The sequence below is a fragment of the Astyanax mexicanus genome, chromosome 2, assembly GCF_023375975.1.
Source record: "Astyanax mexicanus isolate ESR-SI-001 chromosome 2, AstMex3_surface, whole genome shotgun sequence".
NCBI lineage: Eukaryota > Metazoa > Chordata > Actinopteri > Characiformes > Acestrorhamphidae > Astyanax > Astyanax mexicanus.
The window spans coordinates 28,192,236-28,208,521 of NC_064409.1; positions in this window are offsets into that span (position 1 = coordinate 28,192,236).

Below are 16,286 nucleotides of genomic sequence, written 5' to 3' on the forward strand. Positions count from 1 at the left end.
TTGTTTTGGGTCCCAAATTTTTTCAAAATTTTTTTGGTCAAAATTTTTGTTGGTCCCAAAACTTTTCAAACTTTTTTTGGGTCTCAAAATTTTTCGAAATTTTTTCGGGAATCAAAATTTTTCTAAGTTTTTTTGGGTCAAAATTTTTTGGGTCTCAAAATTTTTCAAAGATTTTTTGAGGTCAAATTTTTTCGGGTCCCAAAATTTTCCGAAGATTGTTTTGGGTCCCAAATTTTTTCAATTTTTTTTTGGTCAAAATTTTTGTTGGTCCCAAAACTTTTCAAACTTGTTTTGCGCCCAAAATTTTTCAAAGTTTTTTTGAGTCGCAAAATTTTTCTACGTTTTTTTGGGTCAAAATTTTTTGGGTCTCAAAATTTTTCAAAGATTTTTTGAGGTCAAATTTTTTCGGGTCCCAAAATTTTCCGAAGATTTTTTAAGGTCAAAATTGTTTTGGGTCCCAAAATTTGTTGAAGATTTTTTTAGGTCCCGAAATTTTTCGATGTTTTTTGGGTCAAATTTTTTTCAGGTCTCAAAATTTTTCGAAGTTTTTTCGTGTCAAAATTTTTTGGGTCCCAAAATTTTTCAAAGTTTTTTTGGGTCAAAATTATTTTGGGTCCTAATTTTTTTCTAAATTTATTTGGGTCAAAACTTTTTTTGGGCCAAAATTTTTTCAAAGTTTTTTTTGGGTCCCAAAATTCTTCGAAGTTTTTTTGGGTCGAAATTTTTTAGGGTCTCAAAATTTTTCTAAATTTTTTTGCGTCTTTTGAGATCAAAATTTTTTGAAGTTTATTTGGGTCAAAATTATTTTGGGTTCCAAATTTTTTCGAAGTTTTTTTGGGTCAAATTTTTTTAAAACAAATTTTTTTCAAAGTTTGTTTGGATCCCAAAATGTTTTGAAGTTTTTTAGGTCCCAAAATTTTTCGAAGTGTTTTTGGGTCAAAATTTTTTCGAATCTCAAAATTTTTCAAAGTTTTTTTAGGTCAAAATTGTTTGTTTTTTTTGGGTCCCAAAATTTTTCAAAGATTTTATCGTGTCTCAAATTTTTTTGGTTTCATGGGTCAATATTTATTGGGTCCCAAAATTTTTAAAAGTTTTTTTGGGTCCCAAAATTTTTCAAAGTTTTTTTGGGTTAAAATTTTTTCGAAGTTTTTTATTTTGGGTCGTAAATTTTTTCGAAATTTATTTGGGTCAAAATGTTTTTGGGCCAAAATTTTTTCAAAGTTTTTTTTGGGTCACAATATTTTTCGAAGTTTTTTGGTTCAAATTTTTTTTGGGCTCAAAATTTTTTGAAGTTTATTTGGGTCAAAATTATTTTGGGTTCCAAATTTTTTCGAAGATTTTTTTTGGTCCCAAAATTTTTCAAAGTTTTTTTGGGTCGCAAAATTTTCCAAAGTTTTTTTGGGTCAAAATTATTTTGGGTCCCAAAATTTTTCCAATTTTTTTGGGTCCCAAAACTTTTCGAAGTTTTTTTGGGTCCCAAAATTTTTCAAAGATTTTATCGTGTCTCAAATTTTTTTGGTTTCATGGGTCAATATTTATTGGGTCCCAAAATTTTTAAAAGTTTTTTTGGGTCCCAAAATTTTTCAAAGTTTTTTTGGGTTAAAATTTTTTCGAAGTTTTTTATTTTGGGTCGTAAATTTTTTCGAAATTTATTTGGGTCAAAATGTTTTTGGGCCAAAATTTTTTCAAAGTTTTTTTTGGGTCACAATATTTTTCGAAGTTTTTTGGTTCAAATTTTTTTTGGGCTCAAAATTTTTTGAAGTTTATTTGGGTCAAAATTATTTTGGGTTCCAAATTTTTTCGAAGATTTTTTTTGGTCCCAAAATTTTTCAAAGTTTTTTTGGGTCGCAAAATTTTCCAAAGTTTTTTTGGGTCAAAATTATTTTGGGTCCCAAAATTTTTCCAATTTTTTTGGGTCCCAAAACTTTTCGAAGTTTTTTTGGGTCCCAAAATTTTTCAAAGTTTTATTAGGTCCCAAAATTTTTCGAAATGTTTTTGGGTCAAAATTTTTTCGGATCTCAAAATTTTTCAAAGTTTTTTTGGGTCAAAATTGTTTTAGGGTCTCAAAATTTTTCTAATTTTTTTCGCTTCTCAAAAGCTTTTTTTGGCTCAAAATTTTTTAAAATTTATTTGGGTCAAAATTATTTTGGGTTCCAAATTTTTTCGAAGTTTTTTTGGGTCAAATTTTTTTAAAAACAAAAATTTTTCAAAGTTTGTTTGGATCCCAAAATTTTTCGAAATTTTTTTAGGTCCCAAAATTTCTCAAAGTTTTTTTGGGTCAAAATTATTTTGGGTCCTAAATTTTTTCGAAGTTTTTTTTGGGTGAAAATGTTTCAATTGCTGTTCTAAAGCTGAGAGAAGAGATCTTTGCATTGTTTATGCACTTTTCTCCCCTTTTAGATAGACTTTTCCACCTAAGAATGTCTTTACAATCTAAACAGCCACATGTGTAGTTCCACTGAAGTACTTCACAAGAGTGCCATTTAATGACTCAGAAGAAAATGTGGAAGTTGCCCACAAAGGACCCCATTTCCTAAGGCTAACTGCAATGTGTGTCAGCAGGTGTACATTAAAAGACACTTTTGCAGTGTCATACAGCACCTCAAACCGAATGACAAATTTCCTAAAAAACATTTTCGCTGCATATTAACATTACATAGTTTCACATCTTCTTTAAGAAGCATGTGCATAGCAAAAACTGAAAGAAAGAGATGATTACAGAACTTCTTAATTAGAAAACCATTTAGAAGTCGCAATGAATAAAAAAGAAGAAATTACCTCCACTCTACATTTACGGTCATGTAATGATTGTGGTGTTCTGGTGAACTCTACAGGAGGCTGAACTGCGAGCATTTTTTGCCCAACAGTGTTTGTTTTTCTGTCTATATACCACTATTTGCTGTGATTTGGTGAATCCAGCCATATAATCACCAACTGTCGAGTCACATCAAGACAAACACTATGTTGGTACTCTGGAAAAAAGCCATCAATCATCAAAAACGTTTTTAATCTCATCAATACAGATTGGCCTTTTACACCCATGACTGTTCTGTTCTGGAGTATGTTCTGGAGTATCTGGTGGTCATACTGTTTTGTCTCAGATGTCTCAGATTTTGCCTGAGAACAAGTTCTGGTCTTCTGAAAGGATAGGGTCCTTCACCTGTGTGATAGAAAAAATCACACCCACACAGCCCATTGAATTGATCACTGTTCTGGTAGTATTGGTATTAGTGCAAAAACCTTTGTTGTCTATTCTGAGTTTTTTTGTGTCAAAATTTTTTGGGTCTAAATATTTTTCTAAATATTTTCGGGTCTCAACATTTTTTTGAGACCAAATTTTTTGAAGATTTTTTTTGTGTCCTGAAATTTTTGGTTGATTTTTGGGTCAAAATTTTTTCGGGTCTCAAAGTTTTTTGGGTCAAAATGTTTTAATTGCTGTTCTGAAGCTGAGAGAAGAGATCTTTGATATCATTGTTTGCATTCTTTATGCACTTTTCTCCCCGTTTAGATAGATTGTTCCACCTAAGAATGTCTTAACAATCTGGACAGGCACATGTGTAGTTCCATCTTATATATCTACAATAGACTTTTTTCTCTTTTGCAACCTGTTGTTGCATCCTAGTGGTAATATACACGAAACAACTGTAGTGCTCGCACTTTGTTACTGGACCACCATTAAAGGCTTTCAGTGGCTAGGTTGTGCGTATCGCACTCTGTTTAGAAGCAGTGCCAAAGACCCTTACGCACTGAGATATTCAGATTTGGTAGTGATTCACAGTTTTTTGGATCACGAAATTATGTTCACCCGTGTGTAAAATGTAGTAAAGTGTCTTTTGCATATATGCAAAAGACACTTTATGCAAATATGCATAAAGTGCATATATATATGCAAAAGACACTTTATATATGCAATATATATGCAAAAGTACTAAATGTAAAAACATTTACTACATAATTTCGGGATCCAAAAAACTGAAAGAACTGAAAACATCTTTTTCGATCAGAAATGAGTTTTTACTAAGAAAAACACGTTTTAGCTGTGTAAAATGCACTACCATCGTGTAATAAACTTTTCTTAGTTGTTTTGGTTAACCTGTGTGTTAAATGTAGTAAAGTGTTTTTTCAGACGGTTTAAGCTGAGAAAATTCGTTTGCGTATAGTTTTGAACTGAAAACATCTTTTTCGATCAGAAATGAGTTTTTACGAAGGAAAACACATTTTAGCTGTGTAAAATGCACCACCATCGTGTAATAAACTTTTCTTAGTTGTTTTGGTTCACCTGTGTGTTGAATGTAGTAAAGTGTGTTTTCAGACGGTTTAAGCTGAGAAAAGCCGTTTGCGTATAGTTTTGAGCTCCTCTCTCACTCCTAACAGCGATAAACTGCTTCAAGTGTTGTTTTGGACTGATAACATCTTTTTCGATCAGAAATGAGTTTTTACGAAGAAAAACACGTTTTAGCTGTGTAAAATGCACTAACATCGTTTCTGAAGTGGTCAGGTTCACCCGTGTGTTAAATGTAGTAAAGTGTGTTTTCAGACGGTTTAAGCTGAGAAAAGCCGTTTGCGTATAGTTTTGAGCTCCTCTCTCACTCCTAACAGCGATAAACTGCTTCAAGTGTTGTTTTGAACTGAAAACATCTTTTTCGATCAGAAATGAGTTTTTACAAAGGAAAACACATTTTAGCTGTGTAAAATGCACTACCATGGTGTCATAAACTTTTCTTAGTTGTTTTGGTTCACCTGTGTGTTTAAATGTAGTAAAGTATGTTTTCAGACAGTTTAAGCTGAGAAAATTCGTTTACGTACAGTTTTGAACTGAAAACATCTTTTTCGTTCAGAAATGAGTTTTTACGAAGGAAAACACATTTTAGCTGTATAAAATGCACTACCATCGTGTAATAAACTTTTCTTAGTTGTTTTGGTTCAGCTGTGTGTTGAATGTAGTACAGTGTGTTTTCAGACGGTTTAAGCTGAGAAAAGCCATTTGCGTATTGATTTGAGCTCCTCTCTCACTCCTAACAGCGATAAACTGCTTCAAGTGTTGTTTTGAACTGAAAACATCTTTTTCGATCAGAAATGAGTTTTTACGAAGAAAAACACGTTTTAGCTGTGTAAAATGCACTAACATCGTTTATGAAGTGGTTAGGTTCACCCGTGTGTTAATTGTAGTAAAGTGTGTTTTCAGACGGTTTAAACTGAGAAAATTCGTTTGCGTATAGTTTTGAACTGAAAACATCTTTTTCGTTCAGAAATGAGCTTTTACGAAGAAAAACACATGTCAAGCTGTGTAAAATGCACTACCATCGTGTAATAAACTTTTCTTAGTTGTTTTGGTTCACCTGTGTGTTGAATGTAGTAAAGTGTGTTTTCAGACGGTTTAAGCTGAGAAAAGCCGTTTGCGTATAGATTTGAGCTCCTCTCTCACTCCTAACAGCGATAAACTGCTTCAAGTGTTCTTTTGAACTGAAAACATCTTTATCGATCAGAAATGAGTTTTTACGAAGAAAAACACGTTTTAGCTGTGTAAAATGCACTAACATCGTTTCTGAAGTGGTTAGGTAAAATGCACTACCATCGTGTAATAAACTTTTCTTAGTTGTTTTGGTTCACCTGTGTGTTGAATGTAGTAAAGTGTGTTTTCAGACGGTTTAAGCTGAGAAAAGCCGTTTGCGTATAGATTTGAGCTCCTCTCTCACTCCTAACAGCGATAAACTGCTTCAAGTGTTGTTTTGAACTGAAAACATCTTTTTCGATCAGAAATGAGTTTTTACGAAGGAAAACACATTTTAGCTGTGTAAAATGTACTACCATCGTGTAATAAACTTTTCTTAGTTGTTTTGGTTCACCTGTGTGTTGAATGGAGTAAAGTGTGTTTTCAGACGGTTTAAGCTGAGAAAAGCCGGTTGCGTAATTGATTTGAGCTCCTCTCTCACTCCTAACAGCGATAAACTGCTTCAAGTGTTGTTTTGAACTGAAAACATCTTTTTCGATCAGAAATGAGTTTTTACGAAGGAAAACACATTTTAGCTGTGTAAAATGTACTACCATCGTGTAATAAACTTTTCTTAGTTGTTTTGGTTCACCTGTGTGTTGAATGGAGTAAAGTGTGTTTTCAGACGGTTTAAGCTGAGAAAAGCCGGTTGCGTAATTGATTTGAGCTCCTCTCTCACTCCTAACAGCGATAAACTGCTTCAAGTGTTGTTTTGAACTGAAAACATATTTTTCGATCAGAAATGAGTTTTTACGAAGAAAAACACGTTTTAGCTGTGTAAAATGCACTAACATCGTTTATGAAGTGGTTAGGTTCACCCGTGTGTTAATTGTAGTAAAGTGTGTTTTCAGACGGTTTAAACTGAGAAAATTCGTTTGTGTATAGTTTTGAACTGAAAACATCTTTTTCGTTCAGAAATGAGCTTTTACGAAGGAAAACACATTTTAGCTGTGTAAAATGGTAGTGCATTTTACACAGCTAAAATGTGTTTTCCTTCGTAAAAGCTCATTTCTGAACGAAAAAGATGTTTTCAGTTCAAAACTATACGCAAACGAATTTTCTCAGTTTAAACCGTCTGAAAACACACTTTACTACAATAAACTTTTCTTAGTTGTTTTGGTTCACCTGTGTGTTGAATGTAGTAAAGTGTGTTTTCAGACGGTTTAAGCTGAGAAAAGCCGTTTGCGTATAGATTTGAGCTCCTCTCTCACTCCTAACAGCGATAAACTGCTTCAAGTGTTGTTCTGAACTGAAAACATCTTTATCGATCTTTATCGACCCAGAAAAACTTGGAAAATTTTGGGACCCAAAAAAGTTTGACACAATAAAATTTCGAAAAATTTTGAGACCCAAAAAAATTTTGACCCAAAAAAACATTGAAAAATTTCGGGACCCAATAATATCTTACAATAATTTTGGGACACAAAAAACTTTTGACCTAAAAAATTTTTTTATCAAAAAAATTTCGAAAAATTTTGAGACCCGAAATAATTTTGACCCAAAAAAACTCACTAATACCAATAATTGGTATTAGTTTGCACTAATACCAATAATTCCAGAACACTGATCAATTCAATGGGCTGTATTGGTGTGATTTTTGATATCACATAGGTGAACACCAGAATTTGTTCTCAGACAAAATCTGAGGCATCTGAGACAAAACAGTATGACCAAAAAATTTGGACCCGAAAAAGTTTTGACACAAAAAAACATCGAAAAATTTTGGAACCCAAAAATACATTGAAAAATTTTAGGACCCAAAAAAACGTTGAAAAATTTTGCGACCTAAAAAATTTTGACATAAAATTAGTTAGAAAAATTTTTAGACCCGAAAAAATGTTGACACAAAAAAACATAAAAAAATTTTGGGACCTAAAAAAATTTTGACCTAAAATAACTTTGACTTCAAAATATCTTCGAAAAAGTTTGGGACCCAAAATAACTTTGAAAAATTTTGGGCCCAAAAAAGTTTGACCCAAAAAAACTTCAAAAAATTTTGAGACCCAAAAACACTTTTAAAAATTTTAAGACCAAAAAAATGTTGAGACCCGAAAAAATTTAAAAAAAATTTGGGACACAAAAAAACTGAAAAATTTTAGACCTGAAAAAAATTTTGACACAAAAAAACTTCAAAAAATTTCGGAACCCAAAAAAATCTTCGAAAAATATTGACCAAAAATAATTTTGACCTCAAAATATCTTCGAAAAATTATTTGCTCAAAAAAAAATTTGACCTAAAATAATTTTGACCTCAAAATATCTTCGAAAAATCTTGGGACCCAAAAAAACTTTGAAAAATTTTGGGACCCAAAAAAACTTTGAAAAATTTTGGGACCCAAAAAAACTTTGAAAAATTTTGACCAAAAATAATTTTGACCTCAAAATATCTTCAAAAAATTATTGGCTCAAAAAAAAATTTGACCTAAAATAATTTTGACCTCAAAATATCTTCGAAAAATCTTGGGACCAAAAAAAACTTCGAAAAATTTTGGGACCCTAAAAAACTTTGAAAAATTTTGGGACCCAAAAAAACTTTGAAAAATTTTGGGACCCAACAAAACTTTTAAAATTTTTGGACCCAAAAAATTTTGACACAAAAATTCTCAGAATAGACAACAGAGGTTTTTGCACTAATACCAATAATACCCGAACACTGAACAATTCAATGGGCTGTGTGGGTGTGATTTTTTCTATCACAGAGGTGAAGGACTCAATCCTTTCAGTAGACCAGAACTTGTTCTCAGGCAAAATCTGAGGCATCTGAGACAAAACAGTATGACCACCAGCTACTCCAGATCAGCCAGTTATGAGTGAAAAAGGCCAATCTGTATTGATTAGATTAAAACGTTTTGGATGATTGATGGCTTTTTTTCCAGAGTACCAACATAGTGTTTGTCTTGATGTGTCTTGACAGTCAGTGATTATATGGCTGGATTCACCAAATCACAGCAAAAAGTTGTATATGTTGTATAAAGTTGGCCAAAAATTGCTCGCAGTCCAGCCTCCTGTAGAGTTCACCAGAACACCACAATCATTACATGATTGTAAATTTAGAGTGGAGGTAATTTCTTCTTTTCTTTTCATTGCAACTTCTAAAGGGGTTTCTAATGAAGAAGTTCTATAATCATTTCTTTCTTTTAGTTTTTGCTATGCACATGCTTCTTAAAGAAAATGTGAAACTATTAACATTACATACTTTCATATTTTCTTGAAGAAGCATGTGCATAGCAAAAACTATTCCAGTACTACAAAAAAGATTCCAGTACTTCTTAATTGGAACACCATTTAGAAGTGGCAGTGAATAGAAAAGAAGAACTGTCCTCTACTCTGAAGCTTTCCAGAATGTACAATCATGTAATAATCGTAGTGTTCTGGTAAACTCTACAAAAATGTCTTTTTTTCTACCTATATATCACTTTTTGCTGTGATTTGGTGAATCCAGTCATATAATCACAGACTGTCGAGACAAACACTTTGTTGGTACTCTGGAAAAAAGCCATCAATCATCCAAAACGTTTTTAATTTCATCAATACAGATTGGCCTTTTACACTCACGACTGGCTGATCTGGAGTAGCTGGTGGTCATACTGTTTTGTCTCAGATGCCTCAGATTTTGCCTGAGAAGAAGTTCTGGTCTTCTGAAAGGATTTGGGTCCCAACATTTTTTTTTTTAAATTTTGGGTCAAAATTTTTTGGGTCTCAAAATTTTTCGAAGATTTTTTGAGGTCAAATTTTTTTGAGTCCCAAAATTTTCCGAAGATTTTTTAAGTTCAAATTTTTTTTGGGTCCCAAAATTTGTTGAAGATTTTTTTGGGTCCCAAAATTTGTTGAAGATTTTTTTGGGTCCCAAAATTTTTCAAAGTTTTTTTGGGTCAAAAAATTTTCGGGTTTCAAAATTTTTCAAAGTTATTTTGGGTCCCAAAATTTTACGGTCCCAAAACTTTCAAGTTTGTTTGGGTCAAAATGTTTTTGGGTCCCAAAATTTTTCAATGTTTTTTTGGGTCCCAAAATATTTCAAAGTTTTTTTGGGTACCAAAATTTTTCAACTTTTTTTTGGGTCCCAAAATTTTTCAAAGTTTTTTTGGGTACCAAAAATTTTAGGGTCCCAAAATTTTCAAGTTTTTTTGGGTCAAAATGTTTTTGGGCCCAACATTTTTCAAAGTTTTTTTCAAAGTATTTTTGGGTGAAATTTTTTTCGGATCTCAAAATTTTTCACATTTTTTTTTGGTCAAAAATTTTTTTTTTTGTTTTTTTGGGTCCCAAAATTTTTCAAAGATTTTATCGGGTCTCACGATTTTTTGGTTTCATGGGTCAATATTTTTTGGTTCCCAAAATTTTTCAAAGTTTTTTTGGGTCCCAAAATTTTTCAACGTTTTTTTGGGTCCCAAAATTTTTTCGAATTTTTTTTGGGTCAAAATTATTTTGGGTCCTACATTTTTTCGAAATTTATTTGGGTCAAAATGTTTTTGGGCCAAAATTTTTTCAAAGTTTTTTTGGGTCCCAAAATTTTTCAAAGTTTTTTTGGGTCAAAGTTTTTTGAAGTTTATTTGGGTCAAAATTATTTTTGGTTCCAAATTTTTTCGAAGTTTTTTTGGGTCAAATTTTTTTAAAACAAAAATTGTTCAGTTTGTTTGGGTCCCAAAAGTTTTTGAAGTTTTTTTGGGTCAAAATTTTTTTGGGTCCCAAAATTTTTCGAAGTTTTTTTGGGTCAAAATTTTTTGGGTCCCAAAATTTTTCAAAGTTTGTTTGCATCCCAAAATTTTTTGAAGTTTTTTAGGTCCCAAAATTTTTCGAAGTGTTTTTGGGTCAAAAATTTTTTGGATATCAAAATTTTTCAAAGTTTTTTAGGTCAAAATTGTTTTTTTTTTGTTTTTTTATGAAAGTATGTAATGTTAATAGTTTCACATCTTCTTTAAGAAGCATGTGCATAGCAAAAACTGAAAGAAAGAGATGATTACAGAACTTCTTAATTAGAAAACCATTTAGAAGTCGCAATGAATAAAAAAGAAGAAATTACCTCCACTCTACATTTACGGTCATGTAATGATTGTGGTGTTCTGGTGAACTCTACAGGAGGCTGAACTGCGAGCATTTTTTGCCCAACAGTGTTTGTTTTTCTGTCTATATACCACTTTTTGCTGTGATTTGGTGAATCCAGCCATATAATCACCAACTGTCGAGTCACATCAAGACAAACACTATGTTGGTACTCTGGAAAAAAGCCATCAATCATCAAAAACGTTTTTAATCTCATCAATACAGATTGGCCTTTTACACCCATGACTGTTCTGTTCTGGAGTATGTTCTGGAGTATCTGGTGGTCATACTGTTTTGTCTCAGATGTCTCAGATTTTGCCTGAGAACAAGTTCTGGTCTTCTGAAAGGATAGGGTCCTTCACCTGTGTGATAGAAAAAATCACACCCACACAGCCCATTGAATTGATCACTGTTCTGGTATTATTGGTATTAGTGCAAAAACCTTTGTTGTCTATTCTGAGTTTTTTTGTGTCAAAATTTTTTGGGTCTAAATATTTTTCTAAATATTTTCGGGTCTCAACATTTTTTTGAGACCAAATTTTTTGAAGATTTTTTTTGTGTCCTGAAATTTTTGGTTGATTTTTGGGTCAAAATTTTTTCGGGTCTCAAAGTTTTTTGGGTCAAAATGTTTTAATTGCTGTTCTGAAGCTGAGAGAAGAGATCTTTGATATCATTGTTTGCATTCTTTATGCACTTTTCTCCCCGTTTAGATAGATTGTTCCACCTAAGAATGTCTTAACAATCTGGACAGGCACATGTGTAGTTCCATCTTATATATCTACAATAGACTTTTTTCTCTTTTGCAACCTGTTGTTGCATCCGAGTGGTAATATACACGAAACAACTGTAGTGCTCGCACTTTGTTACTGGACCACCATTAAAGGCTTTCAGTGGCTAGGTTGTGCGTATCGCACTCTGTTTAGAAGCAGTGCCAAAGACCCTTACGCACTGAGATATTCAGATTTGGTAGTGATTCACAGTTTTTTGGATCCCGAAATTATGTTCACCCGTGTGTAAAATGTAGTAAAGTGTCTTTTGCATATATGCAAAAGACACTTTACTACATTTTACACACGGGTGAACATAATTTCGGGATCCAAAAAACTGAAAGAACTGAAAACATCTTTTTCGATCAGAAATGAGTTTTTACTAAGAAAAACACGTTTTAGCTGTGTAAAATGCACTACCATCGTGTAATAAACTTTTCTTAGTTGTTTTGGTTAACCTGTGTGTTAAATGTAGTAAAGTGTTTTTTCAGACGGTTTAAGCTGAGAAAATTCGTTTGCGTATAGTTTTGAACTGAAAACATCTTTTTCGATCAGAAATGAGTTTTTACGAAGGAAAACACATTTTAGCTGTGTAAAATGCACCACCATCGTGTAATAAAGTTTTCTTAGTTGTTTTGGTTCACCTGTGTGTTGAATGTAGTAAAGTGTGTTTTCAGACGGTTTAAGCTGAGAAAAGCCGTTTGCGTATAGTTTTGAGCTCCTCTCTCACTCCTAACAGCGATAAACTGCTTCAAGTGTTGTTTTGGACTGAAAACATCTTTTTCGATCAGAAATGAGTTTTTACGAAGAAAAACACGTTTTAGCTGTGTAAAATGCACTAACATCGTTTCTGAAGTGGTTAGGTTCACCCGTGTGTTAAATGTAGTAAAGTGTGTTTTCAGACGGTTTAAGCTGAGAAAAGCCGTTTGCGTATAGTTTTGAGCTCCTCTCTCACTCCTAACAGCGATAAACTGCTTCAAGTGTTGTTTTGAACTGAAAACATCTTTTTCGATCAGAAATGAGTTTTTACGAAGGAAAACACATTTTAGCTGTGTAAAATGCACTACCATGGTGTCATAAACTTTTCTTAGTTGTTTTGGTTCACCTGTGTGTTGAATGTAGTAAAGTGTGTTTTCAGACGGTTTAAGCTGAGAAAAGCCGTTTGCGTATAGTTTTGAGCTCCTCTCTCACTCCTAACAGCGATAAACTGCTTCAAGTGTTGTTTTGAACTGAAAACATCTTTTTCGATCAGAAATGAGTTTTTACGAAGGAAAACACATTTTAGCTGTGTAAAATGCACTACCATGGTGTCATAAACTTTTCTTAGTTGTTTTGGTTCACTTGTGTGTTAAATGTAGTAAAGTATGTTTTCAGACAGTTTAAGCTGAGAAAATTCGTTTACGTACAGTTTTGAACTGAAAACATCTTTTTCAGCTATTTCAGAAATGAGTTTTTACGAAGGAAAACACATTTTAGCTGTGTAAAATGCACTACCATGGTGTCATAAACTTTTCTTAGTTGTTTTGGTTCACCTGTGTGTTAAATGTAGTAAAGTATGTTTTCAGACAGTTTAAGCTGAGAAAATTCGTTTACGTACAGTTTTGAACTGAAAACATCTTTTTCGTTCAGAAATGAGTTTTTACGAAGGAAAACACATGTTAGCTGTGTAAAATGCACTACCATCGTGTAATAAACTTTTCTTAGTTGTTTTGGTTCACCTGTGTGTTGAATGTAGTAAAGTGTGTTTTCAGACGGTTTAAGCTAAGAAAAGCCGTTTGCGTATAGATTTGAGCTCCTCTCTCACTCCTAACAGCGATAAACTGCTTCAAGTGTTGTTTTGAACTGAAAACATCTTTATCGATCAGAAATGAGTTTTTACGAAGAAAAACATGTTTTAGCTGTGTAAAATGCACTAACATCGTTTCTGAAGTGGTTAGGTTCACCCGTGTGTTCAATGAGGTAAAGTGTGTTTTCAGACGGTTTAAACTGAGAAAATTCGTTTGCGTATAGTTTTGAACTGAAAACATCTTTTTCGTTCAGAAATGAGCTTTTACGAAGGAAAACACATTTTAGCTGTGTAAAATGCACTACCATCGTGTAATAAACTTTTCTTAGTTGTTTTGGTTCACCTGTGTGTTGAATGTAGTAAAGTGTGTTTTCAGACGGTTTAAGCTGTTTGCGTATAGATTTGAGCTCCTCTCTCACTCCTAACAGCGATAAACTGCTTCAAGTGTTGTTCTGAACTGAAAACATCTTTATCGATCAGAAATGAGTTTTTACGAAGGAAAACACGTTTTAGCTGTGTAATATGCTCTAACATCGTGTAATAAACGTTTGTGAAGTGTTTTGGTTCACTCTTGTGTTAAAGTGTGTTTTCAGACGGTTTAAACTGAGTACAGTTTTGAACTCCCATTTTACTTCTTACAGCGATAAACTGCTTCAAGTGTTAGGAACTGAAAGCATCTTTTTTTTCTTCTGAGTCATTAAATGGCACTTTTGTGAAGTACTTTAATGGAACTACACATGTGCCTGTCCAGATTGTAAAGACATTCCTAGGTGGAAAAGTCATTCTAAAAGGGGACAAAAGTGCAAAAACAATGCAAACAATGATATCAAAGAGCTCTTCTCTCAGCTTTAGAACAGCAATTGAAATATTTTGAAGCAAAAAAACTTTGAAAAATTTTAGGCCCAAAAATATTTTGACCCAGAAAAACATTGAAAAATTTCGGGACCCAATAATATCTTAGAATAATTTTGGGACACAAAAAACTTTTGACGTAAAAAAATTTTTTATCAAAAAAATTTCGAAAAATTTTGAGACCCGAAATAATTTTGACCCAAAAAAACTCACTAATACCAATAATTGGTATTAGTTTGCACTAATACCAATAATTCCAGAACACTGATCAATTCAATTGGTGTGATTTTTGCTATCACATAGGTGAACACCAGAATTTGTTCTCAGACAAAATCTGAGGCATCTGAGACAAAACAGTATGACCAAAAAATTTGGACCCGAAAAAGTTTTGACACAAAAAAACATCGAAAAATTTCGGAACCCAAAAAAACGTTGAAAAATTTTAGGACCCAAAAAAACGTTGAAAAATTTTGCGACCTAAAAAAATTTGACATAAAATTAGTTAGAAAAATTTTTAGACCCGAAAAAATGTTGACACAAAAAAACATCAAAAAATTTTGGGACCTAAAAAAATTTTGACCTAAAATAACTTTGACTTCAAAATATCTTCGAAAAAGTTTGGGACCCAAAATAACTTTGAAAAATTTTGGGCACAAAAAAGTTTGACCCAAAAAAACTTCAAAAAATTTTGAGACCCAAAAACACTTTTAAAAATTTTAAGACCAAAAAAATGTTGAGACCCGAAAAAATGTAAAAAAAATTTGGGACACAAAAAAACTTTGAAAAATTTTAGACCTGAAAAAATTTTGACACAAAAAAACTTCAAAAAATTTCGGAACCCAAAAAAATCTTCGAAAAATATTGACCAAAAATAATTTTGACCTCAAAATATCTTCGAAAAATCTTGGGACCCAAAAAAACTTTGAAAAATTTTGGGACCCAAAAAAACTTTGAAAAATTTTGGGACCCAAAAAAACTTTGAAAAATTTTGACCAAAAATAATTTTGACCTCAAAATATCTTCAAAAAATTATTGGCTCAAAAAAAAATTTGACCTAAAATAATTTTGACCTCAAAATATCTTCGAAAAATCTTGGGACCAAAAAAAACTTTGAAAAATTTTGGGACCCAACAAAACTTTGAAAAAATTTGGGATCCAACAAAACTTTTAAAATGTTTGGACCCAAAAAATTTTGACACAAAAATTCTCAGAATAGACAACAGAGGTTTTTGCACTAATACCAATAATACCCGAACACTGAACAATTGAATGGGCTGTGTGGGTGTGATTTTTTCTATCCCTTCACCTCTGTGATAGAAAAAATCACACCCACACAGCCCATTCAATCCTTTCAGTAGACCAGAACTTGTTCTCAGGCAAAATCTGAGGCATCTGAGACAAAACAGTATGACCACCAGCTACTCCAGATCAGCCAGTTATGAGTGAAAAAGGCCAATCTGTATTGATTAGATTAAAACGTTTTGGATGATTGATGGCTTTTTTTCCAGAGTACCAACATAGTGTTTGTCTTGATGTGTCTTGACAGTCAGTGATTATATGGCTGGATTCACCAAATCACAGCAAAAAGTTGTATATGTTGTATAAAGTTGGCCAAAAATTGCTCGCAGTCCAGCCTCCTGTAGAGTTCACCAGAACACCACAATCATTACATGATTGTAAATTTAGAGTGGAGGTAATTTCTTCTTTTCTTTTCATTGCAACTTCTAAAGGGGTTTCTAATGAAGAAGTTCTATAATCATTTCTTTCTTTTAGTTTTTGCTATGCACATGCTTCTTAAAGAAAATGTGAAACTATTAACATTACATACTTTCATATTTTCTTGAAGAAGCATGTGCATAGCAAAAACTATTCCAGTACTACAAAAAAGATTCCGGTACTTCTTAATTGGAACACCATTTAGAAGTGGCAATGAATAGAAAAGAAGAACTGACTCTGAAGCTTTCCAGAATGTACAATCATGTAATAATCGTAGTGTTCTGGTAAACTCTACAAAAATGTCTTTTTTTCTACCTATATATCACTTTTTGCTGTGATTTGGTGAATCCAGTCATATAATCACAGACTGTCGAGACAAACACTTTGTTGGTACTCTGGAAAAAAGCCATCAATCATCCAAAACGTTTTTAATTTCATCAATACAGATTGGCCTTTTACACTCACGACTGGCTGATCTGGAGTAGCTGGTGGTCATACTGTTTTGTCTCAGATGCCTCAGATTTTGCCTGAGAAGAAGTTCTGGTCTTCTGAAAGGATTTGGGTCCCAACATTTTTTTTTTTTAATTTTGGGTCAAAATTTTTTGGGTCTCAAAATTTTTCGAAGATTTTTTGAGGT